This window comes from Nannobrachium achirus (genome assembly GCF_963921795.1).
Source record: "Nannobrachium achirus genome assembly, chromosome: 15".
Lineage (NCBI taxonomy): Eukaryota > Metazoa > Chordata > Actinopteri > Myctophiformes > Myctophidae > Nannobrachium > Nannobrachium achirus.
The window spans coordinates 32,866,192-32,890,978 of record NC_137822.1 but is presented as its reverse complement, the minus strand read 5'-3'; positions in this window follow the sequence as shown (position 1 = coordinate 32,890,978).

Genomic DNA, 24,787 nt, shown 5'->3' with positions numbered 1-24,787 from the left:
AATCTCTCGAGACAGAGTCAATGATGGCTACATCAATGATCAAAGGAAGAGAGACAGACCGAGTGGTCGTCGCCCTTTCTTTGATGATGGGTTCCCAGATCGCACAACCGTAAATATCCCCCTTTTTTATGTGTAAAAAACATACTAAAAACATTGAAGAAATCCTGAGAATTGCATACCTATAATTAAACATTGCGATGCAAAATATTGTGAGCTTGTAGATCGCCAAAGTAATGAATTGATAATTAATTATTTGTACGTTTGGGTCCCAGTAATAGGCTAGTTGTTGGACGTCAAACAGCCACTGAAGTTGGCTAATGTAAGAATGAACCCTAGCATTCCTATTCTGGGTCCAACATTCGGGCAAAGATATGCAGTACAAGCCTGTGACTATATGAGCTATTTGCGCCAAAGATATTTAGTGGAGGGAAGATCCCTGGGAGAATCTATAGGGTTTAAGTGGTTAAATGCATTAAAAAGTGGTACAGGTGAGTCTTGATGCGGTTATGAAATTGACTCTTTACAGTTTAGCTGATACATTAGCTGAAAGTGGTCCTATGGCCTAACCTCAGTGAGTGGACCTCCACGTCTGCTGTTCTTTGCTGTTGTTCCTCTCTCCCTGCTGCTGTCGGCTGCACATCACCAGGTGAGGCTGTGACACCTTCCCTGAGATTCTGATCCGGGATTTGGGGGAGTTCCTTGAAGCTTTGGTGACTGGAGAAGACGAGGAGAATCGTTAGGTCGGTCAGATGAAACTTGTGATGTGATAAATATTGTCCACAGGTGTAAACCTGCTTCATACCGTCAGGTCTAGAGAAACTCAGTTACTATACAGTACATACAGACATGATCATGAACCTCCAGTATGTACACCAGTTGACCTACATAAATCTGATTTGTAAAGTAATTATAAGTAACTGTTAGGTACAGTATCTAGCTGATCTTAACCTTTAGATCTCTTTTTACCAACAGTGGAACAAAGTAAAACATTTCTCCAAACTCTTTAGCTATTGATAGTAAGTTACTATTGTGTGTAGTTTGTGAATGAAGCAACAGAAATCACAATGTGGTGTCCAGTGGTTCACTATATAGACTGACTGCTTGTCTGCGAGCCCTATAATGTTTAGGTAAATGGAAATAATGATCTTTATAAACACTTCCTTAATAAAATTGCTTCACAAAAATGTTGATCTCAACTATGACCATGCACAGTGTGTGTGTGTGTGTGTGTGTGTTTGTTTCACCTGCACGTAGTTAAAGAAATTATGAAAAGAAGTAAAGAAATAAATATATATATATTACATTTGTATACACTGCAATTGTAAAAGGAAATGTCTTACTGGTCAAATACTGTGTCAAAGTCTTGCTCAGTGTCGAGGGGCCTGAGGATGAAATTAGGCGGTGCCTCCTCCTCCTCCTCTCCCACCACTCCTCCATCCTCTCCGTCACTCTCTTCGCTGGCGGAGCTCACCTCCACCATCACCATGCCTACCTCCCCTGGCACCGGCCACACTGGGCTCTGGAAAAACACCAGGGAGGTTGAAAGTTCAGAGAATGAATATTTTGTACAAAACGGCACAACGCATCGCGTTGTGAGCTCATTTTCTGCCTCAGGAGCTCACAGGGGGTCTCTGGAGGACACCACTTGGAGAAACAGTGGTGTAGATCAGGGGATCTTTTGTGTGTGTGTGTGTGTGTGTGGGGGGGGGGTCCCCAGATGACGGTGAAGTGACAATTTAAGGACTTTTAAGACTTTTTAATATAAAAAAGAAATAAAATAAAAAGACCATTACTGCATCAAAAGTAAATCAACAAACTATAATATAAAAACTGGTCAAACATTGGCCAAATTGTCAAATATAAGAAGATAAAACATTTATCTGTGGAACCGAGTCAAAGAAAAAAGCTGCAACTCATTCCAAGCGCTTGTCCGTGTGTGTGTGTCCTTTAAACACACACCTGCAGCAGTAAGATATAATAACTAGAAATACTGTTCCTTCGAAACAGTGTGGGCTCGCTTCCAACCCAACAAATAGGATACTTTAAGGTACTGTAAGGTACAGTACCTTACAGTATTGTACTGTACCTTACTATACTGTACTGCACCTTACTGTACTGTACTGTACTGTACTGTACTGTAACTTACTGTACTCTACTGTACTGTACCTTACTGTACTTTACTGTACTCTACTGTACTGTACCTTACTGTACTTTACTGTACTCTACTGTACCTTACTGTACTGTACCTTACTGTACTGTACTTTACTGTACTCTACTGTACCTTACTGTACTGTACCTTACTGTACTGTACTTTACTGTACTCTACTGTACCTTACTGTACTGTACTGTACCTTACTGTACTATACTATACTGTACTCTACTGTACCGTACTGTACCTTACTGTGCTGTACTCTACTGTACCTTACTATACTGTACTTTACTGTACTCTAATGTACTTTACTGTACTCTACTGTACTTTACTGTACTCCACTGTACCTTACTGTACTTTATTCTACTTTACTGTACTTTATTGTACTTTACTGTACTCTACTGTACTTTACTGTACTCTACTGTACCTTACTGTATTGTTTTGTACTTTACTGTACCTTACTGTACTTTACTGTACTCTACTGTAACTTACTGTACTTTACTGTACTCTACTGTACTGTACCTTACTGTACTTTACTGTACTCTACTGTACCTTACTGTACTGTACCTTACTGTACTGTACTTTACTGTACCTTACTGTACTGTACCTTACTGTACTATACTATACTGTACTCTACTGTACCGTACTGTACCTTACTGTACTGTACTCTACTGTACCTTACTATACTGTACTTTACTGTACTCTACTGTACTTTACTGTACTCTACTGTACTTTACTGTACTCCACTGTACCTTACTGTACTTTATCTTACTTTACTGTACTTTATTGTACTTTACTGTACCTTACTGTACTTTACTGTACTCTACTGAACCTTACTGTACTTTTACTGTACTCTACTGAACCTTACTGTACATATTCTATGTGTTCTAGAGGTGTATATTGAGTGCATATACTGTAGGTTAACAATCCCAGATCACATCTGTCCTCCACTATGTCTATAACCAAGGCGTTCTTCTATGTGGCCACTCCAGACTGAGGAGTGGAGCATGACTTTTATTGTGTTTGTGGATCTGATTTGAAAATGCATTGGTTGTGATATCTCCCTGAAAACCAACAACAACCTCTAATACGGCTGATTGTCCCTGAGGCTGAACTGAGGCTGTCAAATGCTGTATTTATAGTAGAGTATATGTAACAAAAATGGAAAGTAGAGTAAAAGTACCTCAAAATTGTACTGTAGGTACAAGTACTTGTATATACTTGAGTAAATGTACTTGGTTACTTTGCAGCACCACAGAACAGCCAATGACAGACAGGCCTTTAATCACAGCTGTCTCAATCAGTAGAGTGGAGAGGGACATTTATAGATATTTGTAGTTTTAACTCAGAATATATACATCACAAAGCTTAGATATTTGGATCAAATCAGAGAGCAGACCTGTGTGAACGCAATGATATAGATAGCATATCTGAAGTGTGAACACAGCAGCCACAGCGCCTTAACATAAACATGGGTCTATTATCCTTCTCTCCACTCTGTCCCCACTCACTAAACCCATTGGAAATGCATTGGGTGCTTAAAGTTAAACATTTTTATTTTTTAGATTTATACTACAAAACATTTCAAAACCAAAAATACAAGCACACGTGTCCTCAGTAAGCTGAACACATAAAAATTTGAATGGTGTTGAAAGGTGTAAGCGTTTAAGAGATGAATCGCGCCAAAGTTTTGAGGAGATACTGACTGACTGACTGATAGATAAATAAATAATGAAGATAACATACGTGTGCTCGCCTTCCAGGCGAGCCCACAATAACGATCCGTGGTACCTCTGGGTGTGGCCTGGGCTCTCTGGCCGTGGTGGGCGTGGACAGAGGAGTTGGCTGAGGAGGAGGAGAGGGAGGGGCATGCTGGGTGATGGGCTGGTCCTGTCCCAGCTGCTCCAGCTGCTCCTTAAAGTCCTCCACACGCATCCCACACTGGAAGATAAACCCCTCCAACTCCCTGACACACAAACACACACCAGCATCAAAAGATGATGAATCCACTGAGGAAATCAATCAAAGCATGAACTTAAAATAAATCAGCCCCATTGAACATGCATCCTGTGCAATTAGTGTGGTACGATCTGTACTTCCGTAGGATTTTTGTGCCAAAATTGATTTTTTTGCAGATCCTGGCTCTATAGAGTCCAAACTATGAGAAAATGATGGGTGCCAACTTTTCCGGACCCCCACCCCCTTTCTGGGGGTCATCTAGTTTGGGACCTCCCAGAACAGTACGCCAGCCAGTTAATGTCCAATTTTCTTAATATTAAGATTGTTTTGTAGGTTTTAAAACATTCTGAGTTCATTTATTACACTTTTGAAGCAGACAGAATAACCTTTCTGACTTTTGGTTGGGGTCTTTCCTCACCTGGGACCCCCCAGACGTACCCCTGTGCCTATCTCAGTAATCGCTCTGCTCCTGCTCCAGAAAAATGTCATATTATTAGATCATAATTGAATAAATGTTTTTTGTAGCTGGGCTCTAAAAACAAAAATGAGTAGTAGGCAAATACCAGGGGTCTTCCACAGGGGCTTCGGGACCCCTAGGGGGTCCTCAGAGTTACTACATAGTGTACTTCTAATGATTTTTTTGGCTGAACTTTAATTTTTTACTGATTTGGCTTTTATAGGGACCAAACTGTGAGAAAATGATGAGTGTCAGATTTTCCTGACCCCTGCCCTTTTTCTGGGGGGTCATCTATTTTAGGACCTCACAGAAACAGTATGCCAGCCAGTTAATGTCCAATTTATAATATTAGAGCTGTTTTGAAGGTTTTAAAACATTCTAAGTTCATATATTGCACTTTTGAAGCAGCCAGAATAACCTTTCTGACTTTTGATGGGGGTCTTTCCTCACCTGGGACCTGGGACATTACAGTCCTTGCTGGGCTCCTGCTCCAAAACAGTGTCAAATTAGATAATAATTGAAGCATAAACGCTTTTGTAGCTGGGCTCTGACAACAAAAATGAGTAGCTAATACCAGGGGTCTTCCACAGGGGGTCTGGGAGGTGTCCTCAGAGTTACTACAGGGGGCCAGCTAAATCTCTGGTCACCCCAACCTCCCAGTCAGCCAAGACATCTGACTGGAAAATACCCCCCACTCTTTGAATTCCATCCATTTTCTTCAATTGGTGGAAGCTCAGGGCAATTTGTCAGGTATAATTTATACTGCATTGTGACGTAGTTGGCATGGAGGATATGTGGTAGCAGTGCAGCTCCAAGTTCTTTGACTGAAATCCCACCCCATTACCCTGCATTATCACAGATGCGGGGTTGTTGGACCAAAGTGCTCCAATGACTCCAATGTTGATGGAAATAAGTAAGCCTTGCCCAGCCCTGTGGCTCATAGGGCAGGAGTCTATGTCCTGTTTCTGTGAGGCAGCTTGATGTACATTAAGTACCCCTGGACAGTGGACATGATAATAGTTTGTCACAGGGACATACCCCAATCCAGCCTTTGATGCTGAGGTCATACATTCAAGATGTATGATAAGATGACTGTGACTGTGTGTGTGTGTGTGTGTGTGTGTGTGTGTGTGTGTGTGTGTGTGTGTGTGTGTGTGTGTGTGTGTGTGTGTGTGTGTGTGTGTGTATGTTAAATGGACATGTTGTTCTGTTCTGCGTGTCCGCTCTGACATCACACTCTGACTTCACTGTGATGGCACACTAACAGAATCCCTTTTATGACCATATATGGAGTTCCTTGATGTCTTCAATATTAAGCTCATATCTAACATGACTTCATATGGGAATATGAAGTCCTGCCACACTAACAGAATCCATATATGGCCAAGACAGATGGCCAAGACAGCCCATATCTGTGACTGTGTGGCTGGTTCTATAGACAGGGATCTCCATGTATGGGCATAAAAGGGTATGATGTCAGTTGTCATAGACATCATAGGACTTTCACATAACAAACTAGACCAGGTCAACCTGGTTGTGCCAGACCCCCTGTCTGTCATCATCATTTATGACATCATGCCTTTTGTAGGCATGTCATCATCATGTCATCATCATATATACCCTTTATATAGAAAACCCGGACAGACCGACATTTGCTTATGTAGGCCTACCCATTTCATGGGTCTGGCAATAACTGAGTCAGCATGTTTGGGCTATCATAGCATATCTCCATATACAGTACATGGATCTCCATATATGGGTACCAGGGGTCTCCATATATGGGTAACTGGTCCGATATACATCACTGGCCAGATGGCAAAGAATTGGCGCCCTGAGGCATCTTACTAGTAAATAATACTGAGTGAGAATATTAATACAGTTTCTAATATTATTCAAAAATAGATAGCAAATTGCAGAACTGGTTGCAAGAATATGGCCAAAACTGAAATAGCCATTTGGCTGGCCCCCTGTAGTAACTCTGAGGACACCTGGGGTCCCGGACCCCCTTTGGAAGACCCCTGGTATTAGCTACTACAGGTACAAAAGCTTTTATGCTTCAATTATGATCTAATTTGACACTGTTCTGGAGAAGGAGCAGAGCAAGGACTGTATTGAGTACTGAGATAGGCTCAGGGGTCATTACAGGGGTCCCAGGTGAGGAAAGACCCCCACCAAAAGATGGAAAGGTTATTCTGGCTGCTTCAAAAGTGCAATATATGAACTTGTTTTAAAATCTTCAAAACAACTCTAATATTATGAAAATTGGACATTAACTGGCTGGCATACTGTTCTGCGTCCTAAAATAGATGACCCCCCCAGAAAGGGGGCAGGGGTCAGGAAAATCTGACACCCATCATTTTCTGAAAATGTGGTCCCTATAAAAGCCAAAGCAGTAAAAAATACATTTTAGCAAAGAAATCCTTAGAAGTACACTTCGTATCACACTTGTAGTAACTTTGAGGACCCCCAGGGGTCCCGAACCCACTGTTGAAGACCCCTGGTATTTGTTACTACTTATTTTTGTTTTCAGAAAAAAACTTTTATGCTTCAATTATGATTGTTCTGGAGCAGGAGCAGAGCGAGTACTGAGATAGGCACAGGGGTCCGTCTAGGGGGTCCCAGGTGAGGAAAGACCCCAACCAAAAGTTAGAAAGCTTATTCTGGCTGCTTCAAAAGTGTAATAAATGAACTCAGAATGTTTTAAAACCTACAAAACAATCTTAATATTAAGAAAATTGGACATTAACTGGCTGGCGTACTGTTCTGGGAGGTCCCAAACTAGATGACCCCCAGAAAGGGGGCGGGGGTCCGGAAAAGTTGGCACCCATCATTTTCTCATAGTTTGGACTCTATAGAGCCAGGATCTGCAAAAAAATCAATTTTGGCACAAAAATCCTACGGGAGCTGTTTTGTGGACGCATCGTACCACACTAAATAGTCTCACATGGCCATACGATCAGAGATCTCTGTCTGATGATAAATTAAACGTATGGGTTTCAACGGCAGAGAAAACTAGCCCTAACCAACTTAAGTCCACTGCTTTGAAAACCAATCCTGATACTGTCCCAATTACGACCCTTAAAGGACCTACACCATGAATTTTCACTTTTTCTATTTTAAAACCTTTTTTTGGGGTCCCACTGGCACCTTCTATCCTCACAAAGTCCTATTTCTGTACATTGTGTCTTTCTCTGGTTTTGGGAAGACAGAGATGAAAAGCTTTCCACGGGTTCTCAGAACAGTGCTGTTCTGAGAGTTGACGCATGTGACGTCACACGCGTTTCCCGTTTTTTTTTCAGAGTCAAAAAAAATTTTTTTTACAAAAAAAACATTTTTTTTTCAAAAACTGTCAAAAAGTAAAAAAAAAAATATTTTTTTTTTCAAAAAACTTTTTTTCAAAAACTTTTTTTTTCAAAAACTTTTTTTTCAAAAAATTTTTTTTTCAAAACTTTCTAAGACTCAATTTTGAGCATATATTTATACAAAAAATATAGTTTTAAAAGCATGGTGTAGGCCCTTTAAGTCTTTGTATTTGCTTTATTTTTCCACTCAGATTTAGCCCATTCGTTTAATTTCAGGACTCGAACCCGCACACGCTGTCATGCATCAGAGCCTACTGTATGTGGTATGCGCCTAGACCGCTAGTCCAGCTGGCACCCCAGGCAGAGATGTCTGATTGACCTTGGAAATCAGCCTCACCTATTTGGGTCAAAGGAGCCCATCTCAGCCCCTCTACACCGGAGGAGCCTGTGTTCATCTCTAGCTGCCAGGTAACCTCTTTCTAAGGAGTTGAGTCCGTCCACCAGTTGAGATAGATGCTGGAGGGTAGAACACAAGGTTGCTTTCGTTAGGGGAAGCACCTCTTGCTCACATAGATTTAAAAAAGAATAGCCAAAGAAACCACAAGCTCACAACGCACCACGATGTGAGCTTATAGATGGCCTATTTTTCATTACCGTCATTTGTTCAAAGGGTTTGCGTTTCCCACTTTTCAGGAGGTCCTCAAAGGCCTGCACCTGAACAATAAACACAAAAGGACTTCATTCCTGGTTGCTTATCTTCAAAATAAGATAAATTATCAAACCTAACTGCGAGACATTTAAAATGATTTTTGGTGTAGCTCGTAGACTAATATGAGACCAAATAGGTTTTTTATTTTCCATAAATGAATGGAGGACTATTTTTATCCTCGATCCTCAGTGTCACACTAATAGCGCAAACAGTTGATATACAAGCTCACAATGCTGCCATTTTCACTATATTTTAAAAATGTTTGAAAGTTTTTGCCAAAAATGACATGCCCAAAATAGGGAAACCAAGTTGAAAGCGGTTGAAAGTCTGTCTGTGGATTTTCTAAATATTTAACCAATGAAAGGTATAAACTAAAGCTTTAACTAGGGCTTGTGACTTATCTACACTGAATCCACTGGAACACACAGATATTCTTTTCCTGAAACCTCACCATTTTGGACATGAAAGGTTTCTGCCATAGCCCAACAGTGAGGATATTCTAGTTATTATACCATTCCAATATCCTGTAGTGTAGGATATTGTAAGTTACCACTTACCTGCTGGAGGAAGTGGTCTGCCTGTTTGATGAGAGTCCTGGTGGGGTGCTGTCCCACCCGAGAGGCCAAGCTTCTTCTGGAGGAGGTAGAGGTTGCAGAGGAGGGGCGAGGAGGGGACAGACCTGCTAAATGAGCAGAGAGAACCAACATGCTTAGGAAATAACGATGGTGGGCTTCGTCTCAGATGACATCTAATTGTAAGATATGCTGTAAAAACAAATCCATGGGTTAATAGATAATCAAAGGCAGGTCAATTCGATCCCAAGTAAGTTTGAAAAAACAATACATTTCAGAGTGTTAGTGTTATAATTGTAAACTGGAATGCATTGCTGCTGAAAATAATTCATTGATTGCATAATGTATATAAAATGATTATGAAGACAATGTCTCAAACCAGGCCCATTATGTACTTTGCTGATTGCCAGAGCTTACCGAGTTGATTGGGGCCGATGTCGGCTCTCTGAGCCCGGGGGATGTTCAACGTCATCACCTTAGACCCCTCCTGGATCAGTCCTGATTGGACCAAGTGGCTGGGTTTTGGAGGGTCAGAGTAAAGGTTCACCTGGAGGAAACAAACAAAAACAAAGGATCTGAATGAGAATTTCTCATTTTGGGAATATGAATTTTGGAGTTTGGAATTTCCCCTGAAAATTAATTTATATTAATATGCTATATGATGGCATACTGTACGAAATGTCAGTAATCCAGTGAGGTTACAACAGCCTTTGTTAAATATATACAATATTTAAGAATTCATATTTACAATATAAGTGGGGTTCTGTGGATTTGGATGGATAATGGATAAACGTATACAACAAAGCTACTGTGTGTTATCGTTGAGGCATGTAATAGAGAATAGTTATGGCTAGGAGCTGGGCTGGTATAGGAGAGACTTGTTTACAGTACATGTTGCGGCTCTCCTGTTCAAGATTGAACAGGGCTGTTGTTATGTCCATCAAAGCCAAAAGCCGGTGCATCCGGAAATACGCTCAATGCGTATAATAGAGCAAAGCACAGTTCTCCCCCAGGCTGGGCTGTCCACCCAGGACTGTGTCGGTCATGGGGTGCAGCCACCGGGCCACGCGGAAGAACCAGAAAAGTCCCCCCAGGGCAGGCCGGGTTGCCTACCCATGAACACAACTACTCCCTCATCCACTCTACCCCCCCCCCCCCACCCCCCCACCCCCCCACCCCCCCACCAACCACAATAAATGTTCTGTTTGTTAGTAGTACCACTTCACTTACTATTTGTGTGTGAGTATTAAAGTTTTTGAGGAGGAATGTTAACCATTATTTATTTATTCTTAACAGAAACCAACCCTGTAACACATCATTGAAGTCCAAATGAAATACCTTTGCTTCTAGCCGCAGGCGATCAATGGTGTTCTCTGCCTCCGCAAACTTAGTCAGCAGTCTGTTGTAGTCCTCCTAGAAGAGGAGGGGCAAAGGGTGGGAGAGACAGAGGAATGTACAGAAGGAAGAATGGAGGGGAGAGAGTTGAATTCAACTTTCAATCTGGCTTCAGTGGTTAACTCACTGCACTAAGGCACGTGGCTGCCCATCACAGTGTCTCAGACACGTTAAAAATAATTCATACTCGGCTTGCCCAAAATAAGTGTAATTTATGCTTGTGCAACCTTTGGATAAACACAAAGGTTATGAAACGGTCAGGTTTTTTGGGGCTGAGCCGGGAAGGGACATACCATGTGTATTTGTAAACCTAATTACAGGTTTATGTCAGTATTTCCAGAACATCTCCAGAATCGTCTTTTACACAACTTTCTAATCCTGCTTTGTGAAATATCAATTATGGCCATCTCACTTCTACAAACTACTAGTTTGTAGTTTGTACTATACGAAAGACTATAAGAAAGCCTATGTACAGTAGCTGCCACCATTTACAGCTATTTTTGTAATTATTTGTTATTTTCTAAGTGTGTTAATATGTTAATTATTCTGCTCAAAGTGATGTGCCTGGAAGTTGGCTTCATGTAGCCTAGTTCCAGACCCTGAATCGCTAGCCACACCCCTTTATTTTTTTTGTTTCGGCAAAGTGAAACGAAATGTCAATTCAGACTGAGTGTTCATGCGTATTCCATTCGGTTTGCCATATACGTATGTATGCCAGTTAATGGCTTCCAAGCAGCAGTGTGTAGCGTGCGGACGGGCGTGCGTTTGTTCAGCAGCGTGGTGCTGGCAAAGTTTGGGACAGGTTTGTGTACTCTTTGGGAATCTCATTACCTTCATTGCTGTGGATGCAGCCAGTGAGGTAAATGAAGTTATTTGTATTGTCATTTCCTTGTGATGTTTGAGTTACCCATGTTGTGCTTCATGTTCTATTATTTATTTTGCTTGCATGTGTGCTTTATTTACAGTTTTTTACGTTGGTTTTGGAGCCATGCAAGTGTGCGTTAATAAACCACCAGTACAGAGAACAACCTGACTCGTTTTAAACCAATGAAGGCAGTGAAAGCCTATCTTACATCCTTTAACTCATGTATCGTCGTTGTTGGGTGGAAACCTCGTATCTCCAAGATTCAAATTTGTACGTTCTTTTGCAAAGTAAAGCCCTGCTTCATCATACAAGGCCGTCGCACAAAAGTAGTTTAAATCATTTTTAAAATGATAAATGCAAAACGAACGGTTTTGGATATAAGGTTTTCACCCGACAACGACAATATGCTTACAGTATATCACAAAAGTACAGTATATTTGTTCCCATAGCTCTACAAGCAATGACATACTTTGAGGGGGATAATCCTTTTCTCTACTAGTACCTGTAGCTGCTGTACCAGTGTGGTGGCTTGCTGTGGGCATCTAAAGTCATGAGGCACAGTGGAGTTGGGGGCACCAGTCATATCCGGAGGTGGTGATTGTGGTCCCTCAGGGCTGCTAAACAGGACTTCTTTCACAATGTCAGCAGGGGACTTGAAAACTAGGGGGCGCTCCAATGGCAGGGATCTCTTCTCGGGAGAATTCCTGCTCTTGGGGGGCGTGTAGCCACTTTTGGGGAAATGGACCTTGGGTTCCACCTTGGAGAAATCTGGTGTAGGGTAATTCAAAGGCCCTCTCCTGTTGCAACGCAATAACATTTTAGGTTTAGTGCATTTATAGGAAAAACAACGAACAAACTGTGAAACAATGTGTGTTACATTCACCCATTCACACACAGACGACAGAGAAAATCATGCAAGGTAGGCTAGGTAGCAACCTGCTTGTCGGGAGCAGTTATGGTTTTAATTGTGCTGTGGTTTTAAGTGCTCAAGAATACTGGAACTGGAAACATTCCGATTACAAGACGTCGGCCCCACCCTCCTGAGCCATTCAATCTAAACTAAACCGTAAAACTCCAATCCTCTATTTAGCAGTATTAAATGATCCTTAACAGAAATGTCAATTAAAAGGTGTTTGTGGAGCATTATTTATATAGTGCAGCATTCTATTATTCCTTCATACTCAATGTCTCAGTCCAGCATGTGTGTGAGATCCTGTGTATGCAACTTTACCTGAGCTCATATAGATCAGGGGTACCGATTTGGCTCCTCGTCAGACCTCTGTCTGGGCTCGAGTGATATCTGGTCTCAGTGGAGGTCACCCAGGCTTTGTTAGGGGAAGGAATCCTTGACGGCGGGGCTTCAGAGGAGCGCTGCCTCGCCTTCCTTGGCGAGGGAGTGGGCCGTTTTGTCATATTTGACTTATCTTCTAATCCTCCCACAGGCCCTCTACCAGCCATGTTCTGATGACATGCCATCCCTGGTTCAGTAGAGACGGCTGCCGACCCTGCCTCTGGTTCATGTGGCCAGTGAGGCTTGGGTGCATGGCTCATGCGGCTGCTACAGGACTCGGGAAGGCTTTCCGTGAAGCCTGTGTCTGGGAACAGCTCGGCTTCAATGCCCTCAGCCTCGGCTAGCTCATCAGCAGAAAAGTGCAGGAGATGGGGAAGAGTGGAGGCTCTCGGAGAGGGAGCCTTGGAGGTTGAGCAGTTGCCAAATTGAGGCTCGGTTGCGTTTCGTGATTTACTTTTACGGTTTTGTTTGATGGGCCCATTTGCCTCTACGTTTAACTGGTCAGAGGGCGAACTTCCTCTGGAGCTGATCCTCCAACTGTTACCGCTGTCAAAGCTGTGCTCAGTGAAGCCATTGCTACTCTCAAGCTCAGTTGTACCTGAGCCAGATGTTCTAGTATGCCTCTCATCTCCATCATTCTCTTCCTCCGTCATGTCCAGCTGTTTGTCTCTCTCTGGTAGACGTTCCATGCTCTGGATCAGGAATCTCCGTTCGTCTTCTTCCTGCATCTGTCGCAGCTCTTCGTCTTCGGTCCACACCTCCATGCCACCTGCCACATCGTCATCTGCAACAGAAATTAAGGGAAGGAAATGAAGGAAAATGTCAAGTTCACATGATGTACATTTAGCCATAACACTTTACAACATATTACTGATCTACAAAGTATTTTGTTTTTTTTATTATATTTGTTATTAGATATTTCTTTCCCTACTTATACTAAAGTATAACATGGGGTGCACAAAGTGTTTTTGTATGTTTTGTCGTCTTTTGCACCAGAAATGTTCACAAACGATGGCCCCATCATTTTCAGTTTTCTCATCACTGCAAAACATCTTGGCATGCCAACAGTGAGGCCTTGAGGCTTGTGAGGCACATCCGAGCCAGCCAGTAGGAGAGTGAGTACCCGTGCCCAGTGAACTAGACTCCCCAAACTGGGGCCCAGGGCCCCCTTGGGTCATTTAGATTGTTAAAAGTGGATTATTGGCAAAGACTGTGTTGGCACAGTGAAACAATAGCCACTCCTGATCATCTGAGGGCCTAAAATGGTCTGTCAAAGGCTAACAAGAAAGACTTGAAACAACCTATAAAAACACCGTAATGTGTTGCATATAAAAAATATATATAATTGGAAACTCACACAGTGATTGTGCTAGTGTGTCGTCCCCCAGTGGCTCAGTGTGGGACAGCGTTTCAAAGTCCTGCAGGTCATTCAGCCTCTCCAGGGGCATCCTGGACCCATCCTCCCCACCAGGAGGGGTGTCTCCTGGACTGTGGCCTCCGGCAGACCAGGGTGGTCCTCCGTTTACATCCCCTTCATCATGATCGCCGGCAAATTCCATATCATCCAATGCCTCCCTGAGTCCTATGATGCCGTTCTCATCCATCTGGCTTTGAAAGTCCTCCTCTTTCTCTGCGTTCGTCTCTTCATCGTCCTCATCTTCCCAGTCCTCCTCAGACCCAAGAGAGCTGGTGGGTGAGAGGCGCCGTGGTGCAGGGGTCCAGTACACAACACCCGCTGTAGTGTTGTTCCCTCCGGTCTCCATCTTCTCCCTCTATTATCCTTCTCTGATTAACTTTTGTCCCTGCCCGTTTCAGCCTGGTACAGACACTGCCAGCGTCTGGCCTGCCCGTTTTGGGCCTCCACTTAGGCCTAACCGCACAGCCATGGCTCAGATGTTCATATGCAGCAGTGGCATGCTAGCCGGCCAGTAACAGGTAAGCAACATGGATGAGTGAATTTACGGAGAATGCATTACTTGATCCTCAGTCCAGGGGAGAACCCGTCAGCTCCTTAGAGATCCCGTCTGGATACAGTTTCTGGATAAAAGACAAGCCATTAACTAGAGCCACAGTGTGTATAGAAACAACACAAAATGTATTAGTACCCTATTGATTGATTGATTGATTGAAGACTTTATTAGAAGTTTGCATAGGAAAAGGTACAGTTTCATGACGGTACAGTTCACTGGTACACGGTCTACTAAAAGGAGATCCATGAAAAGACTAAGCTTATTTCCACAGGAAACCATTTAAGTATCTCATATAACATTGAATGACAGACGAATAGAACACAGTACTATGCAGTAGATATGTAAAGAAAAGAAAAATGAGAGAACAAAAAAAAGAGTCTAAACAGTAAGTAAGTAAGTATATACAAAGAAGGGGCAGGGGAGTGTAGGGTTGGGCCACAGACATAGAAAGGTAGACGCCTCTTCCGGCTGGGGGGTGCTGGTCCAAGACCGCTGGCAAGTCTCCCAATAACTCTACGCAAGCCTCCAGAATTCTGAGGCGGGGCTCTTGGGAATTCTGAAGGACGCTTCCTTGTGCGTCACAGAATGGGAAGCTCGGTAGTCCAATCAGATGCAGGACTGGCAGGACTCCCTCTTTCTCATTGGAGGGGGCAGAGTGCCTTCCGCAGTTCCACAGTTGTGCACTTCCGCCAGAAGTGTTTGACCAGTCGCGCTAATGAACTGCAGCGGCGGAGGAGGTATCTAGCTTTTTATATCTGTGGGGTTGGGCTAGGTTAGTTTTTTTTTACCAGTTGCGAACGGCTGCTGCCTGTAAGTGGTTTTTCATTGAACAGTGAACACTGCCATGTTGTATTCATATACATTCTTTAAATTGTAGATTATGCTCTTTGGAAATGTACACTATACTGTACATGAAGATATAGGTCTGTTTTACTCCAATGTTTGCAAACATTACCAATAATAACCCTAGTATTGAGTATACAGTTAAGAAATAATGTATGTGTTGTCTATAGTGTTAGTCCTATCAAGAGCCGAGTCAATCAATACAAACCTGTCTCCGCAGGTGGAGGTGGAACAATATATTGTCATAAGGCAAGACCACGTCTGGTAACAATCTCATCCTCCCCTCATACCAATGAGGTATTTATACCTCAATAGATCGCTTGGAAATCTACAAATGACTGAATTTCAGTCATCTATTAATATCTCATTGTTTAATCTGAGTGAAACGATACAATAATACCTTAGAGAAACAGCACAAACACAACAAAAAACAAAAGAGTATTCACAGACATCGAGGATGGCTCTGCTGGATTAATGGAGCAGAGCGAAGCTCTTGTAATGGGGTAATAAATAAAGCACGAAAGGAAATGATCAGCGTGTCTCCTACAGTACTCACACACAGCTGTTCCCCTCTGCTAACGTGTGTGCGCTCTAAATAAATCCTATCATAACCACGTGTCCCAAAGCACACTTAATGCCCCACTATTAATACGTTCATAAATTTCCCCCAACAAGAGGGAGTGAGAATTGAATTCCTTAATAATGTTCACACATTTTCGTACAAGAGGTAAAGACAAGAGGGATTAGAAGCCCTTTACGGAGCTCTTAGAAGGATTAATTGCTGCTGTAGGCAAGAATCAAGTAATCTCCTGATAGTTATTTTATGGCCATGTTTATCAATCAAAACGCTTAAGTAAAAAAACTAGTTGCCTCTGTTCCTGAAGCCATTAGTCTTTATTTTATCTTGTTAGGACAAGTACAAAAATAAACTTCAACTTTACGTGTGTGTGTGTGTGTGTGTGTGTGTGTGTGTGTGTGTGTGTGACTGTGTGTGTAGACACACACAATACATACAGTACAATTGTGTGTAGTAGGCTATATAAACACACATACAGTACATGTAGATAGGTATAACTTTGACCTTCTATATATATCCATATCAAAAAGGTGCTGTAAATTATATATTTTGGTTCAAACAAAATGTTTTTTGTTCAAGTTAACGCTCTATATTTCTGACAGTAGTCATAATATAGATTGTTAGTTCAACTACAGTAACAGGAGTCTCCCTGTCTCTCTCTCTTTTGTTTTGTTTACATTTATCCATCAAGGGAAGGTTGACTGAGCATACATACTGTATGTAAACCCCAGGACAAAAATCTACTCATCCTAGACAATTTGCCCTCCTGGCCCCCAAACTGTGGAATAAACTCCCTATCGCACTTAGAACTAAAGACTCACTCCCTAGCTTCTGCCGTGGACTGAAGACTCACCTCTTCAGACTCCACCTAAACCCATAGAACTACTGTAACACTCCCCTTCCCTCAATGACCAAACTAGATAGCATTTTTAGGTTTTAGAAACGTTTTTTTTACTGATTAGGTGCGTGGTCTCATTGTTTTTCTAGATTGATATTCCTATGCATTGTTATATTGTTGATGTACTGACATATTATCTTGCTTATTATATCGATAATAAGCACCTGCTTATTGTAAATCGCTTTGGATTAAAATCGTCTGCTAAATGCCTGCTAAACTGTAAACTGTATGCTCCACTTTTCACTTACTCACTCACAGTTCAGTTCATTCTGGCCTTTACAACCAGTCTGCAGCTGTTGGGCCTCCACTGAGCAAGACTTGAGCAATCAATGATTATGTGGTTTGTTCAAGGGCAACAAAATACTAATGTCTCTGAGAGGGGAGAAAATTACGCGTGATTCCTAAACCCACCAGGATTGAGTTAAGACCCGCCTCCTCTCGATAATCTTAAGTATGAAAGTGCCCATGAACGTTAGTGCTGCTCGCTCAAGTGCAAAGTATCTACTACCTGCTGATCCATTACAATAATACACGCAGCATAATACGCCCAAAGCCATATCCAACCCATAACAATTTAACTGATAATCAGTAAGAGTTTTTATTTTGAGCACAGTAGTGACAAATTAATAGCTTTATCAGTAGGCCTACGTTTTTCTCTTTAGCAAAGTTACAAAGTTTTCCCTTTATTAAATAAGCACAGTACAATTAAGTCAGTTTCAAGTTTTTTTTAGCACAGTTTATTTTGAGCACTGTAGTGAGAAATTAATAGCTGTGCATTGTGCAAATGCAGGCTTTTCTCAAGTACAAGTCTTCAAGCCTCTGACTTTATCCAAAAATTACCTGCGGTTTCTGTTTCTCTAAACTCTGGCCTACAATATGTGGTAGAACAGGGGTCTTCAACAGGGGGTCCGGGACCCCTAGGGCGTCCTCAGAGTTACTACAGGGGGTCCTTCAAATCTTTGTGTGATAGAAACTTTTTTTTCCTCCTGTTTTATATTAACCACTTGAACCCTAGCGTCCATATTCGGAGAACTTTAGCCAGAAATAGCAGATCTACAAGCTCACAACGCCTCGATTGACAGTTCAAGTGGTTTAATATCTGAAAACACAAATTGACGTGAATCCAAAATACACTGATGATTGTGCTGTCAAAAGATGAAACTATATGGAATCTATTAACAGGTTGTGGGGGGTCCCTGCTTCATCTCTCTCTCAACTAAGGGGTCCTTGGACTGACAACTTTGAAGAACACTACGGTAGAAAGTAACTTAAGTAATAAAAGAAAGTCAGTAGTTCTTCCATCACTGGCTCCAGTGGTTACCATAACAACAGTACAACACAAGCGACATGCTTTGCTCCACCCCAACCCTGGCCTGTACAATAGAACACCTCTTAGCTCAAACCAGTCACAGCTAGACTTTCTCTTTCTTGGTCACTGAAAGTCTCCAGATTTGCCATTGTAAATAGTTCCATATCTGGCACCAAATCAGGGCTTTGATTTGGTTAAAAGGAAACAAGGCTTTTGAATGAAAAGGACCCAGTAGAGGGTCCATTTGGTTACATTTGTACACTTTTCCAATAACGCTGAGGAAAGTAACAGAGCTGGCTGGCACAGTGCTGATGTTAATTAAGGAGAGTGGTTACTGTGCATCTTTGCTACTCTCATCATACATCCCTGATTAACACAAGGAGATTACAAGCTACTGCTTACTGTAGTGTAGATCAGTGGTTCTCAACCTTTTCAGGCCACGACCCCCAAAATAATCATATTTTAACTGGGGACCCCCCCCCCCCACCCTGATGAGCACTAAGAGTTGAGGCATTACATTTTGTAAAACACAGTTCTATTGTGAAAATAGCAGATCTACATGCTCACAACGCCTCGCAACGCAATTTGACCAATGTTTAATTTGACATTTTAGAGATATTAAAAGGTCCTTAAATTGACACTTTAGAAATGTGCAGATACCCTCTGTACACTTAAACTTTGTTGGTTTGTTTACAAAACATTGTTGCACATTAAGTTAATATCTGGGGGCCCCCCAAAATAATTGTGGGACCCCCCTGGGGGTCTCGACCCACAGGTTGAGAACCACTGGTGTAGATCACTGTTTTCTCACAATACTCCACTCCCCAGCTAAATGATCGATAGTCAGGAACCAAATTAACCCTTGCTGGTCTCTAACTCCAAGAGTGTACATTTCAAATGGTACCGACAATATGTAAAAGTTTAAATACACACTCAGAGGTAAATTAACACAGAGGATTTTAATAGGGTAGATAGGGGTCCTAGGGATTTAAAAACAAATAGTACCAGCAGTACCAACTGGGGGTCCATGGCCTACGCATGTCAAACTGGGCGTCCTTGAACTTAAAATAGGTTGAGAATGGACTGCTGCAGATCTAATCAGACACACAGAACCATTTGCAGTGTAGCTCTTCCTCTCTGCACTGCAGTTCTTTTGAAATGTAACACACACGTCGACTTAATAACAGCATGCAGAGAGAGACGGGAACAAACAGCTCCCTCAGTGGTTCACACAAGCGACACGCTCATGCTCCCTCCTGCACAGCTTTCATACACGGGAGAGGAGAGAGAGAGAGAGGCGTGTTTTGTTGTGGTTGGAACAAACAGAACCCTTAAGAGAATGGGACGAGCAAACCTTTCATAAGCAAATCATCTGTGAGGGTTCTTCATTAAAGGCTGGGTAGAGAGGGTCGAGTGGGTCGACTCACGCATGCATCTAAACTAGACCACAATCAATGAGAGGGCATCACCTCTTCAGACTCGGATAAAGAAACGCACAATAAACAAAACCCCAAGACAAAAAAATGTCAACGCAGCGCAATATTTTAAAGCACACAGTAAGGGTGCAACAGTTAATTGAACTAATCAATTTAATTGATTATAATTTATTTTATATAACAGATTACATGAATTATAATAGATTACATGAATTATAATAGATTACATGAATTAGTTTCATAAACAGTTGCACCCCTAGTCCCTAGGGTCAATACATGTACTGCTCAATGATCAGGATATCACAATTTGATTTGGTCGACTACACACAACACAACTGTGTAGTTAACAACATGGTTACTTCAAAGATGACGAGATCACCATCCACAGATAAAAGCTAAAACCTTCCGATCATCTGCAACTTCCCCTGAACTACTCCACTATGTTTGTTTTGAAGAAAAAGAAAAGGGGAAAACAAATCTCACCTGTTGCTTTCATTTGTCTTGCACCTTCAAAACCCAGAGTGGAACTCTGAGGATTTGTCTTAGCGGAGAGATGGGGGTTTTACGCTATAACCTAAGCCCCTTTGGGAGGGGAGGGGGGCTTCTCTCACACACACTGTAAACAGACAGCGATCATTACTGTGCATCCGGTGCAGTAGTAGGGTAGCTGAGCCCCATCACTACAAGAGCTCCACAGACAAGACAGCAGGCGGAGCACATAATCCTCCTCAGGCAAGCTAGCAGTGTGTCTGGAGCCGACAGGTGGGGATGGGGTTCGGAGAGAGAGAGAGAAACATAAAGACAGCTTGATAAGAAGGGTAAGACAGAGAAAGGATGGAGGGAGAGGGGGTTAGTATAGGGGGGCATAGATGAGACATGAGAGTGGAAAGTTATTGTGTGTGTGTGTGTGTGTGTGTGTGTGTGTGTGTGTGTGTGTGTGTGTGTGTGAGTGTGTGTGTGTGTGTGTGTGTGTTGTGTGTGTGTGTGTGTGTGTGTGTGTGTGTGTGTGTGTGTGTGTGTGTGTGTGTGTGTGTGTGTGTGTGTGTGTGTGTGTGTGTGTGTGTGTCTGTGTCAAGATTTCTGACAGGCTCTGGCGTCAGCCCATATACCCAATCTGGGAACCCACCGGCAAAAAAAAGAAAAAAAAAAAAGAATTTGCTTCTGAGCTGAATTCTGTCTTGAGAGATTAGTAGTCCCATAGCCTGCCATAGAAATGTGTCTGAGCACACATCAGCCCAGCCATGAGGGAACACTGACTGTACCACTTCTCACAGTCTGACACCCGTTTTGAGACCAGCGGAGCTGCTCTCAGAATAATCCCAGGCAGCAGCACACTCACACAGAGCCAGGGACGACTGTTTAAAGATGGCCTCCTTGGCTACCTAGTGGCGGAGCAATGGCACGTAATCTTCTTAGGAGGTAAAGTATGAAGATAGGTTAGGGCAGGGCAGGCACAGACTGACTGTGTCCCAAGTGCTGCCTGAGAATAATGATTGAAGTAAAACGGAGGGGGAAAATTAATTGTAATATACAGGCCACTGGTTTGCAAACAGTGGGTCGGGGACACATTTTTTATGGGTCCCTTGATTTTTTTGGTTTCCAAAATTTTGTTTTTAATTATTATTTCAAAATATAAAAAAATAAGACATAATAATAATAATAATGCAATTATTTTTTCCTACAAGTTCATGAATAAATAAAAGAAAGAAAAATCTAAGAAATTCTGTAAATTAGAAAAATGTTTAACAGGTAGTGAAAATAGCTCATCTACAAGCTCACAAAAGTGGCACGGCACGTTGTGAGCTTGTAGATCTGCTATTTTCACTAGTATGGGTCCTGGGCAAACGTCTACTCTCTCTTTTGGGTCTCGACCTGAAAAGTTTGGAACCACTGATACAGGCTGCTGTGCAGCCCATAATCAGGAAATGTTTGTTATCACTGCCATTGCTGACATGTTATTTCCTATACCATCCACTTGCATGTAATTAAAATATAATGTTTGTTTGGGGAGAAAGTCGTTGGTGAATGTTGGTATTTGCCAGCTCCTGTGGCCAGTAGACAAAGAAGTTGGTATGGGAAAGTATAGTTACTTTGTTATCAATCAAGTCAACTGAGCAGTAAGCAGACTAAGCACCCCCTCCCTCTGCCTTTACTTTACTGTGTCAAACAGGAATTCCAGCTTTGTTTGAAACAATGCCAAATTTGAATAGGCTATATTACACAACTCAAGCAAAGACTTGCTTAACAACAAAGGCAAGCAAGTAGTGAACTGCACAGCAGCACAGGGGAAATATGAGGAACAATTTACAATTACAATTCAAAGAGACAACACACACACACACACACACACACACACACACACACACACACACACACACACACACACACACACACACATATTTAGTTATTTCCACAACTTTCATTTCTCAGCTATGCCAACTCACCTCATAAGGGATATTTAAAGTTTCGCAACGAGCAGGGTTGGTATAAAAAGACGCGCTGATCGCACACAGAGAGAGACCAGAGCTCAATCACTGCAGACTTCAATGGAACAGCAGTTCGGTTGCCTTGAGAACCGCATTACAAACCAAACGAAGACCCACCCCAACGCACTAATGTCACCAGGGGCGACCTGCAGCTGCATGGCTGGCATGCATGCATGCAACAGGAAAAGCATCATTGTCACTAGTCTATTGATTGAGGGGAAATTGATTTTTTTCATTGATTGAATACTTTAATAGCTTAGGAAAATCACAGGAGACAGGAGGACAGTACAGATACAAGGTCTACTAATAGGATTTAAACCCAAGAAAGCAGCATATGACTCTATCACCATTGCATTGGGGTAGGCTACTTTACTCAATTAATTAATTGAGAAATGGACAAATGTAACCTCATGGATCTGTACCTTCTCAAGAGTTACAGACGGATATAACACTTTTTACTGGGATTTTACAGTGTGTGCAACATAAACAACATCAACAAGTTTGCTGATGCATAATTAATGTAAAGTAAGATATTACTGGTGAAGATGATAACAGCGTTGAGAGTATAAATGTCAAGGAATAGTTCACATTCACAGTATAATTCCTTACATGTCAGGAGTCTCCATCACTTCAGCAGTGCAGTCTGTGCAGACTGCAGACATCAGTTAGCAAAAAGTCACCCAACTTCCACCCGCTGGAAACGTGGCAGTGGCATTGTAGCGTGGAAGACTTTTACACGGGTCGGTTTCGCAGTGGGAAGGGGTTCTCTTCGTGCTCGTAATTAATGTTTATAATGCTAATTAATTAGCATTGTTTCTTTCTAAAAGCGTGGCACAGATTTTAGCTGCCGTAGAAGTTGCCTGAAACAAAACAATGCCTGACGCCGAGGAGGACCGCGCGATGATTGGTTAATATCGGCATTTGGGGAGGGATTTAGCTCGGAGTGACACTTGTTTAAACTTTAAACATATTTATTTATGTATTTATGTTCTGAACAGGACATTGCTCAACACAAGCAAAAGTGTAGTGTTGGCAAATTACAAAATTATGCACACTTCATAAGGACTGTTAATAAATGGCCTGAAAAATCAAACACAACTGTCACCGTATTGGCCATTGGTCATGATCCCCACGTGGTGGCAGCATTTCCACACTTTCCTTCTGTAGTCTGCTCCTACTATTGTACTGTATATTATTTAACGCTGGGTGGCGCTATTTGACTATACTCAGGCGGTCAAGGAATTTGAAGGAAACGCATATTTACTTGGTGGTAGGCCTGTCTTGAATATTCTGTTTTCTTTTAGAAGTTTCCAGAGAGGTATTTTATTATAATGATTAATGAGAGAAAGTTGACCTGACATACCCCAGTAAAAAAAGCAACACATAGGCCACATAGTGTGTTATTTGCCTCCATGAATGGCAAAAAATAATTGCAAATTGGATTTATTGCCTATAGAACAAAATCTATTAAATTCTCTCTCTCTCTCTCTCTCTCTCTCTCTCTCTCTCTCTCTCTCTCTCTCTCTCTCTCTCTTTTTATTTTATTTATTTAGCCTATTTATTTATTTTATTCTTTGGAAGATATATAGAGATATAGCTGGCATGCACATTTATTTTTACTACAGTCTAGAACCCAGTAGGGAAACAATACACAATCATTTTGTATATATGTTTTTGTTTTAATATGTTATCATTTATTATTATTTTGTATTTGCTTACCAATAGATACAGGTTGTTCCCACCTGGTGCCAAATGACACCTACGCTGATGACCACAGAGACGTGCCCTGACATCTGAAGAAGTGCCCCGTGAGCATTTTGTCCAAGTAAACTCCCATCTCAATCTAGATTTATGCATGTTGGCACTGCATAAAGAGTTCACAGTGGCAATGTGTCTGACCACATGGCACTGATCCAGACAGAGCATTGTCTGAACAGACTGAATGTACAGACTCAAATAAAGCTTGGCAGGAGGCTATAAACAGGCTGTCACAGGGCGCCTGACCAGGAAGGACAGAGTATGCCCTCTAGCCTTGAGAAGTGGTTAAACATAAACCTCTTTTTTACTTAAGTAAAAGTATCAATGCCACAATGAAGAACTAAAACACTGTTACAAGTAAAAGTCTGGTATTCAGAAAGAGTACAAAAGTATTGGCATCAAAATATACTTAAAGTACCAAAAGTAAAAGTACTCATTTGTGCAGAATGTCCCATTTCGCAAGTTCGTCGTGTATGAACATCTTTTGAAAATAGCAGATCTACAAGCTCACAAGTGATTTTTGTCTATTTTCAAATAGCCAAATAGGGCTGAAATGGATAGTGTGTATGTTTAATAATAGGCCCAATGAAAATCTACAAAGCAACTAGAGTACAGTACATGTTAACATGTTAGTTACTTAGTTTACAACACTGCACACTTTGTCATAGTACCTACAATGAATAGTGAAAATAGCGAATGATTTATTATTTTTTTCATCATGGGTTTCAAGCTCTACCCTACGTTCTTCATCACAAGTTTCAATCCTTATCTTTTCCATCAGGGGTTTCAACCACTACCCTCTCCATCAGGA